The sequence below is a fragment of the Oncorhynchus masou genome, chromosome 24 (assembly GCF_036934945.1).
Source record: "Oncorhynchus masou masou isolate Uvic2021 chromosome 24, UVic_Omas_1.1, whole genome shotgun sequence".
Taxonomy (NCBI): Eukaryota; Metazoa; Chordata; class Actinopteri; order Salmoniformes; family Salmonidae; genus Oncorhynchus; species Oncorhynchus masou.
The window spans coordinates 62,179,430-62,202,953 of NC_088235.1; positions in this window are offsets into that span (position 1 = coordinate 62,179,430).

Sequence of the window (23,524 nt, forward strand, 5' to 3'; positions counted from 1 at the left end):
CTCAACAAATAATTAGATGGGCTGCAAAAAAAAAAAAAAAAAAAAAATGAACGCACTACATAATTACGTGGGCCAGAAAAAGTCTCTCCCCGAGTCGATAGTGCCTTCAGAAAGTAATCAGACCCCTTGACTTTTTCCACATTTTCTTAGGTTACAGCCTTATTGTAAAATGAATTACATAGATGTAAAAAATAAAATTAAAATAAACTCAGCAACCTACACACAATACCCCATAATGACAAAGCAAAAAAAAAGTTGTTTTTTTTTATTTAAAGAATTCAAACACAAATTCCTTATTGACATAATTATTCAGACCCTTTGCTATGAGAGACTCGAAATTGAGCTCAGATGCATTTCCATTGATTATCCTTGAAATGTTTCCACAACTTGATTGGAGTCCACCTGTTGTAAAATCAATTGTTTTGGACATGATTTGGAAAGGCACATACCTGTCTATATAAGATCCCACAGTTGATAGTGAATCTCAGAGCAAAAACTAAGCCATGAGGTCGAAGGAATTGTCCGTAGATCTCTGAGAAAGGATTGTGTCGAGGCACAGATCTGGTGATGGGTACCAAAACATTTCTGCAGCATTGAAGGTCACAAAGAACACAGTGGCTTCCATCATTCTTAAATGGAAGAAGTTTTGAATCACCAAGGCTTCTCGTAGAGCTGGCCGCCCGGCCATACTGAGAAGTTGGGGGAGAAGGGCCTTGGTCAGGGAGGTGACTAAAAACCTGAAGGTGCTTCAGAGTACTGATACTTATGTATGTTGCTAAATCTGTTTTTGCCTTGTCATTATGGGGTATTGTGTGTAGATTGAGGGGGAAAAAACTATTTAATACATTTTAGAATAGGGCTGTAACATAACAAAATCTGGAAAAAGTCAAGGGGTCTGAATACTTTCCAAAGGCATTGTATAGTTCTTGCAGTGAGGAATCACAATCTTCAGAGAATGTTATTAACATCTGCAGTAGGCCTAGTGATGTGTGGATTGACTTAAAAAGAAAACAATACTTGATCTTTATCACCTTCCTGTGACATCGGCTGCAGTAGGTGTCCTGGAGGGGAGGTAGTTTGTCCTCTGTGATATGTTGTGCAGACCACACCATTCTCTGGAGAGCCTTGCGGTTGAGGGCGGTGCAGTTGCCGTACCAGGCGGTGATACAGCCCGACAGGATGCTCTCAATTGGGCATCTGTAAAAGTTTGAGAGAGTTTTAGGTGACAAGCCAAATTTCTTCAGCCTCCTGAGGTTGAAGAGGCACTGTTGTGCCTTCTTCACCACATTGTCTGTGTGGGTGGACCATTTCAGTCTGTCCATGATGTGTACTCTGAGGAACATGAAACTTTCCACCTTCTCCACTGCTGTCCTGTCGATGTGGATAGGGGTGTACTCCCTCTGCTGTTTCCTGAAGTCCACTGTCAGAGTCTAGGTGATGTGGGTAAGGTGAGTCAGGCGCAGGACACAGATGAGTAATAATAGTAACTTTACTCAAAAATAATCTTCCAACAAGGAGAACGAAAATCCAGAATTACATAAACGAGACAACTGACTAAAATACGCACTCACCAAACCATGATGGCTCCCGAGGGTTAAATATGGAAATAATTCAACGTAATGGGAACCAGGTGTACAATACAGACAAAACAAATGGAAAAAGAAATGTAGATCGGTGGAGGATAGAAAGCCGGTAACGTCGACCGCCGAACGCCGCCCGAACAAGGAGAGGCACCAACTTTGACATCCACGATCATCTCCTTTGTTTTGTTGACGTTGTGTGAGTGGTTGTTTTCCTGACACCACCTTCAGAGTTCCCTCACCTCCTCCCTGTAGGCTGTCTTGTCGTTGTTGGTAATCAAGCCTACTACTGTTGTGTTGTCTGCAAACTTGATGATTGTGTTGGAGGCATGCATGGCCATGTAGTCATGGGTGAACAGGGAGTACAGGAGGGGGCTGTGCACGCACCCTTGTGGGGCCCCAGTGTTGAGGTATAGCGGAGTTGAGACCCAGGGCCTCAAGCTTAATAATGAGCTTGGAGGGTACTATGGTGTTGAATGCTGAGCTATAGTCAATAAACAGCATTCATACATAGGTATTTTTCCTATCCAGATCGGATTTGTTGGTATAAACTCGTTTATAGAACATTATTTACAGTTTTAATACAAAATGTAAAAAAGTTGAATTGACATTATAAAGTTAAAACAAGATTTAGAGTAGAATGCATTTATTTTTCACCCCAGATGTCATAGGAAATGTAGTACTGCTTAAATCGACTTTATGGCAGTAGAATGCACATTGCCCTTACAAAAATATATTGCCGTTTTGAAACTGCAGAATAACTGCAGTAACACTGCAAAATTAAAGAAAAATGTGTAATTTTGGATGCAGTATTTGCCGCATACTGCAATTATATTGTCACGGCTTTCGTCTGTAGAAGGAGGAGCGGACCAAAATGCAGCGTGGTTGTTATTCATTTTATTTTAATAAAGAAACTATACACTGATAAACTAACAAAAATAACAAACGTGCGAAAACCTAAAACAGCCCTATCTGGGGCAAAACACAGAGACAGGAACAATCACCCACAAACACACAGTGAAACCCAGGCTACCTAAATATGGTTCCCAATCAGAGACAATGACTAACACCTGCCTCTGATTGAGAACCATATCAGGCCAGACATAGAAATAGACAAACAAGACATCCAACATAGAATGCCCACTCAGATCACACCCTGACCAACCAAAACATAGAAACATACAAAGTAAACTATGGCCAGGGTGTGACATATATTGCACTCTCACTGCAGTTAAACCATTACGCCTCGATCACACCGATAGCGTCATTGCATTTTGGTACAGCAGAAGTGCATTCATTTCAAATGGAAGGCTAATAGCCTTGCAGCATTACGTTGCAGAGGCAGTTGAGGTGAACTCAGTGTGGTGCATACATATGCGTCAAACTGTATTCGTAGAAGGCTTAACAGAAATGATAGCAGAAGGTTAATGTTGAACTTTTATTGCACACACACATCCAGATGCTGCGGCTTACCATTTTGCACAATGACGCCATCGGTGTGATCGAGGCGTTAGTGTACTGCAGTTTCACTGCACTCAGACTGCAATCTTTTTCGTAAGGGTGGAAACAAGGCGACGAGCTGATATGTCATACTTACGTCAGACTTATATTTTACATTTTTTCTTTAAACAGCCTAGTACCTGATTTCGTCCAAAATCAGTCAAAATTTGATCAAAACAGTTCTTGGCCAAAACATAAACATCTATAATGTGCTATACTGTACTGTAATGCACTGTATTTTAGTCTGTGCTCCTCTCTACTGTACTGTAATGCACTGTATTTTAGTCTGTGCTCTTCTCTACTGTACTGTAGTCTACTGTCAAGGGGGGGGGGGGAAATAACCCAATTGCGTAAAAATAAAAGTGAGTCACCCGGTAAAATACTACTTGAGTGTAAAACTATTTGGTTTTAAATATAAGTATCGAAACTAAATGCAATTGCTCAAATATACTTAAGTTTCAAAAGTAAAAGTATGAATTATTATTATTATTAAGTATTATTTAGGAATGTAGTGAAGTTCAAAAAATAAATAAATATAAATAGTAAAGTACAGACTAAAAAAAACGACTTATGTAGTACTTTAAAGTGTTTATACTTAAGTACTTTAAACCACTGTCTATTGTACTCTACTGTACTCTACTGTACATTGCTCTACTGTACTTTAATGTACTGTTCCCTACTCTACTGTATTGGTAATAGTGATCTCGGTTTTGAGACTACTCAAGACCTCATACGTTTGGTCTTTAAATTGTCATGGTGTCAACTCACTGAGTCTGGGTCTGGATCTTGGGACCAATGTTCTGGCATAAATCTTGGTCTTGGCTTCTGGATATTACCTTAGTCTTTGGTTTACAAACCATAGGCAACCCAATTTGAAGAAGACAAAGCCCTCTGATCATTGGCTGATCACTCCCAACCCATAGGAATTCCCACTCAGTTGACTACTTTTAAATGGTGGAAGCTCTCAATGGCAATGTCTATATTAAAACTGGTTACATCCATCAATAGTCTTCCATTTATCTCTATGATTGACACTTGACCCCGCAACGCCTGTTATTTTGCCAAAATAAAGATTGGTACAGTGATCATTTAAATATCAAACAACAAAATACATTTGATGCATAAGCAATTAAAACAATCAAGTTTCAGGTTTATACAATCAACATTGAATATTTTACAGAAAACAATACAGATTATGTTTTGAAAATCAGATTAAAATTAATGTTTTTACTATTTTGTTAATTTAGTATGAAAATACAAATTTCTAAAATTAATGTTTAATAGAAGGTTAATCAAAATGATCATTGCTGTGCATGGTTCTCCCTTTACTGCAACTTTTCACTCTTTTCGGTAGTGACACATTTTGTGAGGTGGTAAGGAATTCAGGTAAATATTTAAAATATGCAAAACAAACAAAGTGTGTGAGTAGTATATACACAGAGTGTACAAAACATTAGAAACACCTGCTCTTTCCGTCACTGACTGACCAGATGATTCCAGGTGAAAGCTATGATCCCTAATTGATGTTGCCTGTTAATTATACTTCTATCAGTGTAGATGAAGGGGAGGAGACAGGTTAAAGAAGGATTTTTAAGCCTTGAGACATGGATTGTAAAGTGTGCCCAAAGGATATCCAACCAACTTGATGCAATTGTGGGAAGCATTGGAGTCAACATTGGGCCAGCATCCCGGTGGAACGCTTTCGACACCTTATCCATGCCCGACAAATTGAGTCTGTTTTGAGGGCAAAAGGGGGTGCAACTTAATAGTAGGAAGGTGTTGCTAATGTTTTGTGCACTCAGTGTACAGTATGTCTACCTACATACAGTATGCGCACTGAAAGTTTGGGAAAAATAGGATACAATAGAAGTAAAATGACCCATTTAGCATCTAGAAACAATTTGGAGATGCTATGAACAATTAAACCAACGCATTTTAATGTATTTTAGAATATCCAATTAACGAAATTAAATATAAATTGCCTAAGTTTAACTAGTTCTGACTAGAGGACTAATTATGATTTGCAGAATTTTGTTTGTTGTGTTTGTACTCACATCCAGGTTTATCCTTGGTGCAGGAGATGCATATTAAGTCACCACAGGAGAGCATGTATTGCAAATTAGATAATCGTCTCAGCTCTCTATGTCAGACATTTGCCCGCCAACTGTAAAATAAAGTGGTGTTCCAAAGATACACAAATACTGTATCTACTACTGAAACCTGCACACAGCAGGGATTGTGCCTGCCTGACCCATTTACACATGATTTGGGGATTTGGTATATGGCCCAGTTTTGAATTTAGGAATTGTCAATATCGTCAATCCTCTTGTGGCACAATGAACACAGCCTACTTTTTCTCCAAGCAGAAAGGCTGTAAGCCTGTAGTGTTGGCCTATAGAAAATAACAAAACATTTGATTCGATAGAAATTACATAGTATTAACCATTATTGAATGGTATGTCTCAGGAAGCTCTCAGGATGAGGACAGTAAGACAAGAAGAAGCAAAAACAATGAAATTAATACACCTTGAATGATATGTTCCTTGCGAAGATACAGTTTCTTCATTATCTATTTAACAGTGGCCAGATCAGAGCAATGTCTGGTGAATAATCCAAATTGCATGTTTGTCACCCCCACTGATTTCCACCAAGGTGGCAAACAAAGATAAACAATGCAGTAGATTACATTAATCACAAAAGCATTTCCAAACAATGAAGAGGGGATAACCAAAAAGCTCCTGTGTCGAGCGTCACATTTGGAGGCTTCATTATCTTTCATAAACACACACATTCAGATGAAAGCAAGGGAGTGAAGAGATTCATAAGTTTACATTTTTTATTTTTTATTATGGCACTAAGAAGCTGTGATTTAACTGTTAGCTTAGAAATCTGGTAATTAGCAGGACCCTGCTAGCGAGGCTAATCCTGTTAGAAGCCTGTTCCTCAAGGGCATACTGCCTGGCAGTCTGTCTCACTCCGTTCTGGATGGAGAGATCCCACAGGACAAACTTATTATAAGAATGAGTGGCAAGATAAAAAATAAACTCTCTGTAAGTTAGGGGGTTTTAAACTAGCAATAATGATCGTCTCTGGCTGATCGTGCAATCAATGACCCAATATGAGGGATGCTGCCGTGTTCATAGGAATGAGAATGGTTACAGCTTCTTGTGTGAATTACAAGAAGAGCCTTTAGGAGGAGATTTACTAAAGCCCTGAAGCTATGAGCAGTATAAATTAATCATTATTTGTGTAAACACTCAAACCTAGGAAAAAGTGGCCAAATAACTTCTTAAAATGAAGCACATTAATCCGCTTTACAAGGGGTGTAGAGCCTAACTTGCGCACATATGCGGCGCATGAGTTTCAAGTTTGGGGAAGTTAATTTTCACCATAAAAAAAATGTAACTTTATATAAAAAGCATGACATGCATAATCGTGTTTGTGGTCACTTTTGAGAAAGGTGTTTTCCTGCTAATGGAACATTTGTGCTTATAGCCTACCGCCACGTGTGCCTTTCTGTGCTTATGTGAAGAAATAATCGAATAGTTTATCAACATTATTATCATCTGTTGCGTCAGGCTAATTGCGTAACAGTTTTTCTTTTATACTAGTGATTGTATTAATTTGGAATCTATCGCATCCCACAACTGTCCCAGCCTGTGTTTGGAATATTTATTTCTCACACAAAATAGGACAACTTTTGTACTGTGGGGAATAGTAGATTGACATGGGCTAGTGCTTTTGCTGTTTGTTAGGCCTACTCATCTTGTTGGCTGACGAAAAGTAAATGTGGACAGTTCTTCCAATATCTTCATCATGCGCCTCGGAATTGGATAAGGACCCGCGCAGTTGCATCTCCGACATGTCTGTCTGCACTTGTAGCTCGTGAGAAAGACCCATGATCACGTGATGGAGAGCCATGTGAGTGAGAGGTGCTTCGGGGCATGTAGCCGGGAGAAGGGAATTATAATTATTTTATTCAGCCATTGGCCACAAAAGGCATGGGTTTTTATAGAGGGAATTAAAGCCACACAAATGGGATTTCTCTGGAAACGTTCAGACATCATCAAGTGTTTGTCACTTGATCATGCAACTTTTTCAAGTCATCATTAAGAGTCGCATCATGTAGCCGTAGAATGTAATACAAATCAAAACATATAGTCCAACAGGAGTACCTGTTTCTTTGTTAACCGCTCATCACAGAATAGCTGTGGCATAGCCAGATCAGGGCCCAACTTAAGAACAACTCAGAGTATGCTATACTGTTCTTCATATCATGTTTCTTTAGACCTGTCGAAAATAAATTATGGATTTACTTTGATGGTGTAGGCTATATTACATGGATTTATTAGATTTTTTAAAAATGTAGATGTTCCAAAGGTCTTTTTCAGTAGCTTGTAGGCTATGCGTGGAAGCCAGGAGATGCTAAATGTGTTTATTTATATTTATTTGCTTTACAATCACCAGCTGACAGAATTTCATGACCGCCACAGCCCTAGGAAAGACTTACATTTTGGGGCAAATCAATAAATGTTATCTTTTCAGTGTGAAAACTAGATTATTACTGGTGGACCCAATGGAGTGTAGCCTACATGTTGGTAAGGAAGAATGCAAGTACAGACTAACCCAGTGGGGGTGAAAGATTTTGAACTGCTATATTCCCCCGACATTCACATGCACAATTCACCTCTTATTCAATGTTGGATTAAAGGTATTGTGGGGAGGACAATTTATGCATTCTCTCACCCTCTGCTGAGATAACTTTAAACATCTTAGGAAGATTCCCACAGCACATTATCAGCACATCCCTGAGATGTTAAATGAGCTAGATCAAATCCATTATTGATCAACTCCAAGAAATTATCATCAATAATGTAATACATTTATTGGTGCACATATACAGCACACACTCACACACATTTAGGCTAGAAGTACTGTACACGCTTAGAAAAAAAGGTGCTATCTGGAACCTAAAACGGTTCTTTGGCTGTCCCCATAGGAGATGGGTTCCAGGTAGAACCGTTTTGTTTAATGTAAAACCCTTTTTTCAGAGGGTTCTACATGGAACCAAAAAGGGTTCTCCTGTAGGGACAGCCAAAGAACCCTCTTGGAACCCTTTTTTCTAAGAGTGTAGACTGATAGTAATCACAAGTCTGCACACACACACACTTTAGTCCCATCACACTGAAAACACACAGACATGAGTGTGCAGTCTAAATTACCTAACCTATTCCCTAACATTTGGCATTGGTGTCCTGCTTTCAAAATATTTTACAGCATGAGCTAGTGCTAACTTAGAGCCTAGGCATTTGAATAATACGCTGTCTTTGGATTGCTGTATAAAGTATTGTCATCCTAGTCGCTGTCAAAGTGTTTTCTAAATAAATGGATATAGAACTTTTTGCAACGGTAAAATCTACAGCAAGAGATATATCACACAAGTTTTTATAACACCTATGATCACATAATCTCTTGTTACGAAACCCTTTGTCTAGAGGTTTTAGGTCCGTAACCTGAATGAATGTGTGCATTTATGTGAGAAAGTGTTTGAGGACTGTGTTAGATGCACATGTGCTCAGGGAGACAGCAACCTTACCTTAGGTCCAGCTCTGTCTTGACTCCTTTGGGTCGGCGAGCCCAAGCGGGTTATGTTAAGAGGGTGACGAAAACAAATATATATGAAAAGGAAAACTACCAACAGCCTAAACTAAAGATTGAAGACCAAAACAAAGCCCTCATGGCCACCAAACAAAGCCACGGGCTCTCCAAGCTGGCACTCTGACTGACCATCACATTAAGTGCTTATCAACCAGGCACAACATTTGGACAAGGTTGCTGCTGCCCTCTGGGGGGGATGTGGTAGTGAGATGTGGTGTGGTTTACACGAGAGACTTGGCTGCTGATTCCATCTCATTTCATCCAATCAAGCAAAGAGCAATATAGGTTCATTAATATGATTTACACATGCAATGTGTAATGGCAGGAGATCATATCAATCTATGCCAGCGAGCGTGGCATTAACTGATTGCAATTAACAGTGCCCTGGCATACCACACAACAATCAGGCCATCAATATCCCATAACACACACACACACACAGTATAACTAGTCCAAAGAAAAAAAACATACAAACATTTGCCTTCATACATCGAAGATCACTTTTCACAGTAGTACATCAAAAATATGGAAACATACGGAATCGTGTAGTAACCAAGATTGTTCAAATAGCCACCCTTTGCCTAGATGACAGCTTTGCACAAGCTTGGCCTTCTCTCAACCACCTTCATGAGGTAGTCACCTGGAATGCATTTCAATGAACAGGTGTGCCTTGTTAAAATTTTATTTGTGGAATTTCTTTCCTTCTTAATGCATTTGAGCCAAAAAGTTGTGTTGTGACAAGGTAGGGGGGTAAACAGAAGATAGCCATATTTGGTAAAAGACCAAGTCCATATTATGGCAAGAACAGCTCAAATAAGCAGAGAAACGTCGTCTATCATTACTTTAAGACATGAATGTCAGTCAATGCGGAAAACTTTAAGAACTTTGAAAGTTTCTTCAAGTGCAGTCGCAAAAACCATCAAGTGCTATGATGAAATTGGTTCTCATGAGGACCGCCACAGGAAAGGAAGACCCAGAGTTACCTATGCTGCAGAGGATACGTTCATTAGAGTTACCAGCCTCAGAAATTGCAGCCCAAATAAATGCTTCAGAGTTCAAGTAACAGACACATCAACTGTTCAGAGGAGACTGTGAATCAGGCCTTCATGGTCATATTGCTGCAAAGAAACCACTACTAAAGGACACCAATAAGAAGAGACTAACGGTTTTCTGTAGGCGAAAGAGAGTCGGACCAAAATGCAACGTGTAGATTGCGATCCATGTTTAATCAAAAAACGTAAACACGAATCAATACAAATACTACAAAAACGTAACGAAAACCGAAACAGCCTATATTTAATTAAACTAATACAGCGACAGGAACAAGGACACTAAGGACAATCACCCACGAAACACACAAAGAATATGGCTGCCTAAATATGGTTCCCAATCAGAGACAACGATAATCACCTGACTCTGATTAAGAACCGCCTCAGGCAGCCATAGACTAAACACACCACAATAACCCATGTCACACCCTGGCCTGACCGAATAAATGAAGAATAAACATAATATATTTCGACCAGGGCGTGACAGAGACTTAATTGGTCCAAGAAACACAGAGCAATGGACATTAGAGCGGTGGAAATTTGTCCTTTGGCCAGGAGTCCAAATTTGAGATTTTTGGTTCTATCTGCTCAGTCTTTGTGAGACGCAGTGTGGGTGAACAGATGATCTCTACATGTGCTTTTCCCACCGTAAATCAAATTACTTACATCTGCTCCTTTTTTTCAAATTTCGACCAAAATGACATACCCAAATCTAACTGCCTGTAGCTCAGGCCCTGAAGCAAGGATATGCATATTCTTGGTACTACTTGAAAGGAAACACTTTGATGTTTGTGGAAATACGAAAGGCATGTCAGAGAATATAACACATTAGATCTGGTAAAAGATAATACAAAGAAAAATCCAACCGTTTTTTTGCATTTTTTTTGTACCATAATATTTGAAATGCAAGAGAAAGGCCATAATATATTATTCCAGCACAGGCGCAATTTATATTTTGGCCACTAATATATCACTAGCCACTTTAAACAATGCTACCTAATATAATGTTTACATGCCCTACATTATTCATCTCATATGTATACGTATATACTGTACTCTATATCATCTACTGCATCTTTATGTAATACATGTATCACTAGCCACTTTAACTATGCCACTTTGTTTACATACTCATCTCATATGTATATACAATACTCTATACCATCTACTATATCTTGCCTATGCTGCTCTGTACCATCACTCATTCATATATCTTTATGTACATATTCTTTATCCCCTTACACTTGTGTGTATAAGACTGTAGTTTTGGAATTGTTAGTTAGATTACTTGTTGGTTATTACTGCATTGTAGACTTTTATCTCCCTTACCAACTTCAAACATCTGCTATCTGACCAGCTAACCGCTGCAGCTGTACATAGTCTCATCGGTAAATAGCCCGCCCAATTTTACCTACCTCATCCCCATACTGTTTTTATTTATTTACTTTTCTGCTCTTTTACACACCAATATCTCTACCTGTACATGACCATCTGATTATTTATCACTCCAGTGTTAATCTGCAAAATTGTAATTATTTGCCTACCTCCTCATGCCTTTTGCACACAATGTATATAGACTCTTTTTTTCTACTGTGTTATTGACTTGTTTATTGTTTACTCCATGTGTAACTCTGTGTTGTCTGTTCACACTGCTATGCTGTAACGGCGTTCTTCGTTTGTCGCAAGAAAGTCGGACCGAAATGCAGCGTGTTGGTTACTCATGTTTTTTAATGAAAACAAATGACGATTACATGAAAATACTGAGACAAATACAAAACAACAAAACGGAACGTGAAACCTAAATACAGCCTATTTTTTTTTTATAAAAAATTATTTATTATCTTCAATACCATTCATTCTTTACAAATCATAATTTACATACATACACAAATAATGGTATTTTTAATTAAACTAATTAAATTAAACTTAAACATAAACCCCAAACAAAACCTCAGGGGAGCATCTTCCCTCCCCGTCACCCTACAAAATACCTTTCCCTATCTCCCCATCCCTAATCTATCCTCTTACAAATCTAAATGACACCCAGCCCTAAACACCCCTTCCACCTCTCCCGAGCAGCATGCTGCCCCCACTTCCTCTCCTCCCTCTTCATCCTCCCCCTCAAATCTCCTTCCACTCTCCTCACTATCCCTTCCACCCCCCAATCTCTCCCTGTCTTCTCCATGTTCAGCCTTGCTTCCCACAGCCCCCGTTTAAAGAGACTCATGAGAAGCCAGAGCAGAAACCTGTCCCTATCCGTCCCTCTCACTCTCCCTACACCCCTCTCTAACCTGGCCCACGTCAATACAAAATCCCCCTTTACCAAACCTAACAACACCCGTGTCCTAGCCCATACTACTCCGGCAAAGGCACAGTCCCAAAAGACATGGCGCACAGTCTCCTCCCTGCCACAAGAGGATCTTGGACAGATGGGGGATAGCACTAAACTATACCGGTACAAGATGGAACGTACCGGCAAACACTTATGAAGGCTCAACCAATTCAGGTCCTTGAGCCTGTTGTCCAGACCCCGCACCTGCACTCCCTCCCAGACCACTTCCGAGATGCCTACTACAGGCGCCGGACTCTCTGCCTTTCTGACCTCCTCGTACAGGTGCCTATGATCTAAACCTACTCGGGCAACTTCAACCTCTGGGTGCGCACGCAGCCACTTGGCCGCATGACCAAAGTGCCACGGCAGCTGTTCCGCCCGAGGACCCGTGTTAGACCACACCATTATGCTTCTCGCCTGATATGAGAAAAATACCCGCAGAAGGTAACCGGACGGGTGTATCACTGACTGAGCAAGCTCCGTTAACAAGAAAGAAACAAAAATTGTGTCCAGCTTGAGGGGGAAATGTGGTACCCCCCTACCTCCCTCCCCGATGGGACAGATCATGCGTGCCCTGGCGACCCACTCATACCGGCCACTCCACATAAACTGAAACACAAGCTTCACTAGAGGCCTTCTCAGACAAGCCGGCAATGGGTAGATGTATGCCGAATACAAAAGCGACGGCAACACATCCACCTTTAGGACCAGGACTTTGCCCATAAAAGACAAATACCTAGCTTTCCACATTGCTAGCTTCCTCTGTACCACTGCAATACGCATGTTCCAGTTTAGCGTCGCAGAGCCGGAGGTCTCAAAATGGACCCCGAGAATCCTCAGGGCCCCCTCACAGAGAGATAACCCCCCAGGCACATCCGTTCTACCGTGCCATCTTCCGAAAAACTTGACGGAAGACTTTGCATGGTTCAGAACTGCTCCCGACGCTCGAGTGAAATCCCCAAAGATGGCAAGGGACCTTGTCAGGCACGAGTCCTTGCACAACAACAAGGAAGTGTTGTCGGCGTACTGCGTCATCTTAACACGCAGTCAACCACTTCCAGGGATCAGCAGACCTTCCACCCCTGTGTCTGCCCTAATGGCAGCCCCCAGAGGCTCCATGTACAGAACGAAGAGGAGAGCCGAGAGTGGGCACCCCTGCCTGACCCCAGAAGAGAGGTCAAAAACGTCACCCAAGTGACTATTTACACTAACTCGGCACCCCGCTCCGACATATAATGTACGAATCCATCCTATAAACTTCTCCCCAAATCCTAATCTACCTAACACTCTGAATAAAAAGGATCTATTCATGCGATCAAAGGCTTTCGCCTGATCTAGCGCTGCTACCATAAAAGGCAGTCCTCTATCTTCAACCCAAGCGATGGAGTCCCTGATTAACTGTAGGTTCCATCTAATAGAGCGGCCCTCTACCCCGCACGTCTGATCCTCATGAACGACGTAGGGAAGGGCTGTGCGTAACCGGTCTGCTAAAACCTTTGCAAGTAGCTTGTAATCTACACACAGCATGGTCAACGGCCGCCAGTTGCCAAGGTCAGTTACTTCCCCTTCTTATATAAAAGTGACAGCACACCAACAGCCATTGATCCCCCTGGGACCCCCGTCTCAAGGATGGCCTTCAAGACTTCGAGGACCACTGGTCCAAGTATACCCCAAAACTTGAGATAAAACTCAGCCGGCAGCCCATCCATCCCAGGCACCTTCCCTTTTCCCATCCTCCTAAGAGCGCTCTCAACCTCTTCTAGTGAAATCTGGGCCTCCATCACTTCTCCAATGTCCTCCGGCAACCGCCTGGACAAGTGTTCTAAAAACACATTTCCCTGCTCTACATCTATTTCCCTTTCCTTAAATAAACCTTGGAAATGATCAGTTGTCACCCTGACCATATCCTCTGGTTCTCTAACTATACTACCATTTTCTTCCCTAACACCATGCATTACCTTCATACTCTGTCTTGCCCTAACCAACTTAAAGAACATAGCAGAACAAGTCTCATTATGTTCTAGAAAGCCGCTATGCGCACGCTCCAGGAAAGCTCGAGCCTTCCGCTCCTGCAACTCCCTGAGCTGCGCCTTTAGGGTTGAGGATCTCTCCCAGTCAAACGACCCGCCGAGGTTGCCTGCCTCGTATTCGAGTTCAATTAACCTTTGGATACGATCCACCTCCCTCCTCTCCTCCCTTTTTTCCTCTTGCAATACCCTATTATAAAAGCCCTAATCCTCACCTTAACTAATTCCCACCACTCTAACACCCCCTCGCACATGGACCGGAGACCCTCAAGCCTCCTAAAGAAAACATAAAACCCGTCAACAAAAGCCTGCTCCTCCAGCACATCCCGATCTAGCTTCCAGTACCCCTTACCAAAGAGGCAGACTGGCGACCCCACCTGCAGGATCACCCCGTCGTGATCCGAAAAGAAAACAGGCAACAGCCGCCCAGACAACTTTCCCAAAGACCTTGGTACAAAAATATAATCGAGCCTCCGCTCAACCCCCCTGGAGTTACGCCATATAGGACCGTCCATTTTCGGAGTAGTGTGCATACCACCATCTACCAGACCATGGCAAGCCATTAGCCTAGCAATGGCGCCTGCACTGTTATCCCCCCCTCTTCCTAAATCTGTATTAAAATCCCCCCTATCACTAATTTCCTATTTGTGACACACAGGGGTGTCAGACAGTCCACCATCTCCTTTCTGTCTACCACTACCTGTGGCCCATACACCACCACTAATCTAAATTTACAATCCCTTATCGTGACATCCACCCCTATAACCCTCCCCTGCATTACCACAAATGAATCCTCCACTTTTACCTCCCTGTGCCCACACAAAATCCCTACCCCCGATGAGTGCACCCCCCCTACACCCCAAACCGACTCCCCCTTGTCCCTCTCCCTCTTAAATCTACTAACATCCCCTCCATCACTCAGGTGAACCTCCTGTAAAAAACAAAAATCAAAACCCACACCCTCCAAATAACTAAAAACCACCCTCCTCTTAACAATATCTCTTAAACCCCTTACATTTAAACTAACAAAAGTAAAATTAGTCTCCTTGAAAAAAAATAAAACATGTAATACACACAAATTCTAAACTCAGACAGAAAAAAAACAAAAAACAGGAGACTCACCCGATGCTCCCCTGCTCCATATCTACCGGTGAGAACACCATCTGTAATCCCGACATCCCCCCTCTTCCTCCATCACACCATCCCAGGATGCAGGAATAGTGTTTGGCTTCGGGGTGCCCTGCACCCTGGGTCTACCCCCACAATCCTCCCCTCCCCAGTGTTGCAGCTGGTTTGGAAAAGAATTGGGGAGGCTGAGTCCCCAAACAAAAACTCCCCACCTCCTCCTGTACCCAGTCCTGAGTCTTGTTAGGTGTGTCCCCACCCAAATGAAGTTGAGAGTCTTGGGAAACCAGCAGCAACCCAGAGGTTTCTCCCACCCCCATCACTCTCTTGGCCATCCCCTCCCCTCACTGTCGGCCAATCGCACCCTCCTCTTCATTCTCTTCTTTGGTGATGGCGGCAGTGGAGAGATACCACCCCCCCGCCAGCTCCTCCACCATACCCCTCATCTCTTCCACCATGTCACTTTCCCCCAGTCCACTTGCTCTTCCACCGTCTTCTTCTCCACCACTCCTCCCTCGCTTTCTTCTCTCTCATGCTCCTCCACTCGGTTGCCTTCTTCCACCGCTTTTCCTGGTTCTCCTACTCCCGTGCCTTCCGTTTCCTTCTCTCTTCCATCCGCCGCTTCTTGCTCCTCTTCCTTCCTTGTGGCCTTCCCCTCTGGACTTGTATTCTTGTCATGAGGCGTGTTTCCATCCCCTCCTCTTCTTCCCCCATCCCCCGCTCCTGCTCCCCCCCCCAGCCGCAGACGCATATGACCTCAAACGGGCCGGGCACCCCCGCCACAGGTGTGCTGACGAGCCACACCCATGGCATGTCTTAGGCTTGTCACAATCCCTCGCCTCGTGATCCTCAGATCCACAAAATCTGCATTTTCTCATGCTGCACGAGGCGAAAATGTGACCGTAGGCCATACAGCGCCTACAAAATGGGGGCTGACGTGCATAAAACAATGTCCCCCTGTCAGCCCCAAGGGAGAACATAGCAGGAGGATGTAGGTAGCCACCATGTCCCTTTGGGTCCTCCCTGAGGAGGGCCTAGAAACCTCTCCTCCCATTCCAAAACCCAAGGGAGTCTTTGAAGTGCCTAGCTGAGGAAACGTTATCCATGTATCTCCCCAGAAAAGCCCTCACCTCTTCATCCTTAACGTAAGGGTTGTAAATGTTAACAGTTACAACCCTAAAGTTATTCTTCGCCAGACTTGATATTTCGTAGTGGCACATCGGCCTCTCACCTCCCACTGCTCTTGCCCTTCTCAGGATATCATCATGTTTTTCTTCCATATATAGCGCGATGTCGTATGCTCCCTCCAACGAGTTGCCTTGGAAACAAAACACGTCCTTCACCGTCAGCTTTAGAATCCCCATCAATATAATCCTTCCAAAAGATTCTCGTCCTAAAGGCTCCAACTCCTTTTCCTTCCAAGCAAAACGAATCGTGTTAGCCAGCCCAATCCCAGGGACCGACCGTGATGATGTATTTAGCACCATCTCCGCAAGGAGAATGGCGCTCGTTCTTTTTTCTTCCAATACAAGAAAAAAAAAGAAAATCCAAAAGTGACCGAGTCTGCCTGGTGAACACTAACACAGAGACAGGAACAATCACCCACGAAATACACAGTGAAACCCAGGCTACCTAAATACGGTTCCCCATCAGAGACAACAAGAATCACCTGACTCTGAGAACCGCCTCAGGCAGCCAAACCTAAACTAAACACAGCCCTAATCAACCACAATCCCAATGCCTACAAAAACCCCAATACGACAACACAATAACATAAACCCATGTCACACCCTGGCCTGACCAACTAATTAACTAAAACACAAAATACTAAGACCAAGGCGTGACATATGCTTTATCTTGGCCAGGTCGCAGTTGCAAATGAGAACTTGTTCTCAATTAGTCTACCTGGTTAAATAAAGGTGAAATTAAAAAAAATTAAAAATTTAAAAAAAATGTCGGAACTAGAAGCACAAGCATTTCGCTACACTCGCATTAACATCTGCTAACCATGTGTATGTGACAAATAAAATTTGATTTGATTTGATTTAGATGGCAGCAGTGTATGTGCAAAGTTTTAGACTGATCCAATGAACCATTGCATTTCTGTTCAAAATGTGTCAAGACTGCCCAAATGTGCCTAATGTGTTTATTAATAACTTTATATTCAAAACTGTGTACTCACTTCAAACAATAGCATGGTATTTTTTCACTGTAATAGCTACAGAGCAGTTAGATTAACAATAATTTAAGCTTTCTGTCAATATCAGATATGTCTATGTCCTGGGAAATGGTCTTGTTACTTACAACCTCATGCTAATCGCATGTTAGCTCAACCGTCCCGCAGGGGACCCACCAATCCTGAATAAGTTTAACAATGCAGTTAAGAAAAATACCCCCCCAAAATACAAAATGAAAGTAACAAATAATTGAAGAGCAGCAGTAAAATAACAATAGTGAGGCTATGTACAGGGGGTCCCGATACAAGATCAATGTGCGGGGGCACCGGTTAGTTGAGGTAATATGTACACGTAGAGTTATTATAGTGACTATGCATAGATAATAACAGAGTTGCAGCAGCGTAAAAGAGGTGGGGGTAATGGAAATAGTCTGGGTAGCCATTTGATTAGAAAAGCATGGAGGAGGTGGTGTTTTGGTGTGGGGGTGCTTTGTTGGTGACACTGTCTGTGATTTATTTAGAATTCATGGCACACTTAACCAGCATGGCTAGCACAGCATTCTGCAGCGATATGCCATCCCAAGTGGTTTGCACTTAGTGGGACTATAATTTGTTTTTCAACAGGACAATGACCCAACACACCTCTGGGCTGTGTAAGGGCTATTTTACCAAGAAGGACAGTGATGGAGTGCTGCATTAGATGACCTGGCCTCCACAATCCCCTGACCTCAACCAAATTGAGATGGACTGCAGAGTGAAGGAAAAGCAGTCAACAAGTGCTCAGCATGTGGGACCTCCTTCAAAACTGTTGGAAAAGCATTCCAGGTGAAGCTGGTTGAGAGAATTCCAACAGTGTGCAAATCTGTCATCAAGGCAAGGGGTTGCTATTTGAAGAATCTCAATGTCACGCCCTGGTCTAAGTATTTTGTGTTTTTCTTCATTTATTTGGTCAGGCCAGGGTGTGGCATGGGTTTTTGTATGTGGTGTGTTTTGTCTTGGGGTTTTTTCATAGGTATTGGGATTGTAGCTTAGTGGGGTGTTCTAGATAAGTCTATGGCTGTCTGAAGTGGTTCTCAATCTGAGGCAGGTGTTTATCGTTGTCTCTGATTGGGAACCATATTTAGGCAGCCATATTCTTTGAGTCTTTCGTGGGTGATTGTCCTTGTTGTCCTTATGTCTGTCGTGTGCCAGTTTGCACCAGTATTAGGCTGTTTCGGTTTTCGTGTATTGTTTATTGTTTTTTCATATTGATTCGTGTTTACTTCAGTTTTATTAAACATGGATCGCAATCGACATGATCATTGTGCCTCTTAACTTTTTCACTCATCATTATTCAGGATTCACTAATGATTATCCGTAATCATGGTAACATCCACATTAATGTAAAAGTGTTCCGAAACATAATCCATTCTTATTTACAATAAAAGTGACTCCAAAATGACAACACATTATTTACGATCATTTCGATTGTGTACAACATCTGAAACAGAACTAAAACAAACTGCAAATGCATCCAACAAGTTTGTAGAGTCAAAATTTGTCCAAATACTTATGACACCTTCAAATGGGGGGACGAGATACATAAGGTGCTTTCACTTCTAAACAATAAAAAATATATGTATGAAAATACTGTCACGCCCTGACCTTAGAGAGCCTTTTTATTTCTCTATTTGGTTAGGTCAGGGTGTGATTTGGGTGGGCATTCTAGTTTTTCTATTTCGTTGTTGGCCAGGTATGGTTCCGAATCAGAGGTTTATCATTGTCTCTGATTGGGGATCATACTTAGGCAGCCTTTTTTCCACCTTTAGTTGTGGAATCTTGTTTGTATGTAGTTGCTTTCTGCACTGCATGTAGCTTTACGTTCATTTTTGTATTTTGTTGTTTTTTCGGTGTCATTTAAATAAAAGTAAAATGTATGCCTACCAACGAACGTGACAAATACTCTCAAATAAAAAGGTGATATTCACTACTGTCGCCTCATATGAAATATTTGATCTCAAATCCAAAATACTGATGTATAGAGCCAAATTAAAAGTTATATCTTCACTGTCCAAATAAATACATAGGGGAGTGTAGGTTATATGCCTTAAATTAATTCCTCTAACTCTATTTTTGCTCTGTGCTCAATGTCCTTCCCACTGTTTCATGAATTAATCCACAAGAGGACCATGTCTCTGGCTGCCTGCATGCCCTGGATTTGATGGGCATGATTAGGTTGACCACACACTCTGGCTTTTTCACTTGAAAACATAACAGGCTACACAGTATTTGCTCCACTCAGCTCTTTTGATTGACAAATGAGCCAGCGCCTGAGTTCCAGGCAGTTTATATGCTTCTCTCTCTCAATCTCTTCCCAGTCATTAATAATTAATAATTTCCGTTCAGTAACAACTCCAAATCATTCGGGGACTACCACCAAACATGATGTTCGCATAACATGATGCTCGCATGATCGTAAATCTGTACATTAAAACTCTATCCTAGATAATCATGTGCTGCTACCAGGGGAGGAGCAGTTAGTGGTGTGAATCCATCTCCTCCCAAAGAGCACAAACTGGTTGAATCAACATTGTTTCAATGTAATTTGTCAACATTTTGTGACTTGGAATCTACGTGGAAAGTACATTGGATTTGAAAAAAATGTGCTAAGTCATCAACAGCTGTTGTTTCAACTCCACTGTGAATTCAACTAAAAATAGACAATACAACAGGCCTAGGGTTTCAAGCTCTGGTTGATTTCAAATGTAATGATATCGAATTGTGTTGTTGTCAACCCAACCAAATATCAACGTTTGAAGGAGATGTATCTTCTGATTGGATAGTTCCATTTTTGCCACTGAATTAGTCTGGCTTTTATTCCAGTTTGTCTACAAATTAACAATTGATATGGTGGATTTACGTCTTCATCTCAACCAAAAATGTAAGTTAAAGAATAGGACTAAATCAAACTTTATCTAAAGTGCATTTAAAGTTTGATTTGATTTAGTCCTAAGGCTAAATTTTAACAAACATTATACAATGGTAAATCAAATTAGCGTTATAGGTCAGGGGGTGTTTGAGAAATATTTTTGCCATTTTCACAGCTGGAATTATGAGCACAATAGCTGGCGGTGGCAGGACTGGGTTTTGATGAATAAACAAGTTGTAGGTCTGACAAGGACTTGGCCACTCACTCACTGTCTCAAGTACTGTAAGTTATTGACGACTTTGCTTTTGCCATCAACTCCAATTCGGCTGGGGGCACGGATTATTCTCCCCCTGGCCTGGTCCATTGCGGATTGATACTACAGTTGATAAAATAACTACAATAATGAGTAATGGCAACAGTAAAAAAAAAAGAAATCTACTTCCAGTGTTTGCTTAATAGCCTATGTTTGGAGTGTTGGCAGCCAATATTGTTGTAATTGGTTTCAACAAGTATAGCATAGCCTACATGTATACTAGGCTCCCGTAAATTGTATTGTATTATAGGACTGATTAATTTAAATAAGTTTGGAGGAAGAAAATCTAACCTCTTGGAAATTAAAATGGATGGCCCTCCCTTCAGCAAAATATATTTTACCTAAACCCTCCCTGAACACTTGAAAAAAAAAACAACTGACCCACCCCTGGACCACAAATAATAAAGCATAAAGTGGATAGCAAATAACATGTCTACCATTTACCATCACTTCTTGGACAGACCAGAGCCTTATATGTGCAGTTTTAGAAACTATTATTCGTGCTGTAATGCAGAAATTTTGATAGCGCACAGGGCTGCGGGCAAGAAGGTTGTGGGTCGCAGACCATCGTGGAAAAGAGTAAGGGGAGGAAAGATATATTTTTTTCAAGATGGCGCAGCAGTAAGACGTGTTTGTTTTCGTCCCATGTAAATATTGTCTTTTTTGGGGGGTTTTGTATACATCTCAATCTCTTTTTGTCCATTTTTGAATTAAATATACCATCCTGCAATCCACCTCACCCAATGTGGTACGGATCTGCTATTTTTTAGACCATAAAACTGGAACCTCCATCAGCAGCTAGCAAGCTAATTAGCTTCTAGCTATTTAGTCATTGTTAGTCACTGCTAGCGGTCTTTACTTTCAGCTCGGACTCCAGCCGCTTTAGCCCGGATAGCTAGCAAACGAAGTACACCACCTACAATACTTCTCTTACCAGTTGGCCTGGACCCTTTGTCGACACGGAGCCTCGCCGATCCATCACTGCTGGTCTGCTGATGTAATTCGCCGATGTGCTCGCAACCGGCCTCTTAGTTGTGGATGTTGTTGATGATCCATCTGCTAGCCCCGGCCGCTAGCTTCCTGAACGCCGTGTCTCCCGCTCGCCTAGCGTAGTGATTGACTACCGAACAGCTCCCTGTTTCATATATTGCTGCTCATTGGACCCTATGATCATTCTGCTACACAGCCGATGCCTGCTGGACTGTTCATTAACACGGTACTTCATTCTGTTTACCTGTCAGCCCCAGCCTCGTACTCAGGCCCTGTGTGTAGCTAACTGACCCTCTCTGCCCATTCATTGCAATTAACCCGTTATTGTCCTAGCTGTTTACCCATTGTTGTCTCACCCATTGTTGTCTTAGCTCTCCCAATCAACATCTGTGATTGCTTTATGCCTTTCTCTAATGTCAATTTGCCTTGTATACTGTTGTTTAGGGCAGCACTCATTGTTTTATTTTACTGAGGAGCCCCAAGTCCTGCTCAACATGCCTCAGATAGCCCCCTTGTCCCACCCCCGACACATGCAGAGACCGCACCTAGCTTAACTGGCACCTCCAGGATACAACCTCTCATTGTCACTAGAGGTCGACCGATTATGATTTTTCAACGCCGATACCGATAATTGGAGGACCAAAAAAAGCCGATACCAATTCATCGGTATGACAATGATGGACAATTACAACAATACTGAATGAACACTTATTTTAACTTAATACATCGATAAATCAATTTAGCCTCAAATAAATAATGAAACATGTTCAATTTGGTTTAAATAATGCAAAAACAAAGTGTTGGAGAAGAAAGTAAAAGTGCAATATGTGCTATGTAAGAAAGCTAACGTTTCAGTTCCTTGCTCAGAACATGAGAACATATGAAAGCTGGTGGTTCCTTTTAACATGAGTCTTCAATATTCCCAGGTAAGAAGTTTTAGGTTGTAATTATTATAGGAATTATAGGACTATTTCCCTCTATACCATTTGCATTTCATTAACCTTTGACTATTGGATGTTCATATAGGCACGGTATTGCCAGTGTAACAGTATAGCTTCCGTCCCTCTCCTCGCTCCTCCCTGGGCTCGAACCAGCAACACAACGACAACAGCCACCATCGAAGCAGCATTACCCATTCAGAGCAAGGGGAACAAGTACTAGAAGGCTCAGAGTGAGTGATGTTTGAAACGCTATTAGCGCGCGCTAACTAGCCAGCCATTTCACATTTTACACCAGGCTCATCTCGGGAGTTGAAAGGCTTGAAGTCATAAACAGCGCAATGCTTGACACACAATGAAGAGCTGCTGGCAAAACGTACGGAAGTGCTGTTTGAATGAATGTTTACGCGCCTGCTTCTGCCTACCACCGCTCAGTCAGATACTTGTATGCTCAGTCAGATTATATGCAATGCAGGACACGCTAGATAATATCTAGTAATATCATCCACAATGGGTAGTTAACTAGTGATTATGATTGATTGTTTTTTATAAGATGTTTAATGCTAGCTAGCAACTTACCTTGGCTTACTGCAATCGCTTAACAGGCAACAAGAGAGAGGCAGTTCGTTATTGCGTTGGACTAGTTAACTGTAAGGTTGCAAAATTGGATCCCCCGAGCTGACACGGTGAAAATATGTCGTTCTGCCCCTGAACGAGGCAGTTAACCCACCGTTCCTAGGCCGTAATTGAAAATAAGAATGTGTTCTTAACTGACTTGCCTAGTTAAGTAAAGGTATTAAAAAAATACAAATTGGCAAATCGGGGCCCAAAAATATAGATTTCCGATTGTTATGAAAACTTGAAATCGGCCCTAATTAATTGGCCATTCCGATTAATCGGTCGACCTCTAATTGTCACCCAATTCCTA